This window comes from Choristoneura fumiferana, chromosome Z, assembly GCF_025370935.1.
Source record: "Choristoneura fumiferana chromosome Z, NRCan_CFum_1, whole genome shotgun sequence".
Classification (NCBI taxonomy): Eukaryota; Metazoa; Arthropoda; class Insecta; order Lepidoptera; family Tortricidae; genus Choristoneura; species Choristoneura fumiferana.
The window spans coordinates 575,143-575,761 of NC_133472.1; positions in this window are offsets into that span (position 1 = coordinate 575,143).

The following is a 619-nucleotide window of genomic DNA, read 5'->3' on the forward strand; positions in this document are numbered from 1 at the left end:
CTTTTTTTTAGCCGTTTTTTGAATTAAGTTGTAATTTTTTGGCACAGCAACACTGGCAACTCAGTATGAGAGCGTTTATAGGCCAAGAACAACAACTGATGATGTGAATTTCCCACTTTTGAGGACATTATACTCGTAGTATGTAGTTGTTAAAATAAACTGTGACGTAACGCGTTGTACAAGACCCCCCCCCCTTCCCCTAAATTGCGTTACGTAATAGTTGAACGCTCCCAGTGTGCACTAAATAAGCATGCTTTGCTTATAGTAGCACGTGTCCTGGTACACACATGCTAGTGGCTAGCATTTGCTCAATAGGTAGCATGCTTTTTAGACGACCAGATGGCCTAGTGGTTAGGAAACTGACTACGAAAAGCTTGAGGTCCCGGGTTCGATTCCCGTGTCGGGGCAAATATTTGCATGAAAAATTACGAATGTTTGTTTCGGGTCTTGGGTGTAATATTGTATTTAAGTATGTATCTATATCTATATAATTATTATTTTCCGTTGCTTAGTACCCATAACACAGGCTTTGCTAAGCTTACTTTGGACTAGGTCAATTGGTGTGAAATTGTCCAGTGATATTTATATTATTATTACAAATAAATACGGCTAAGTAATT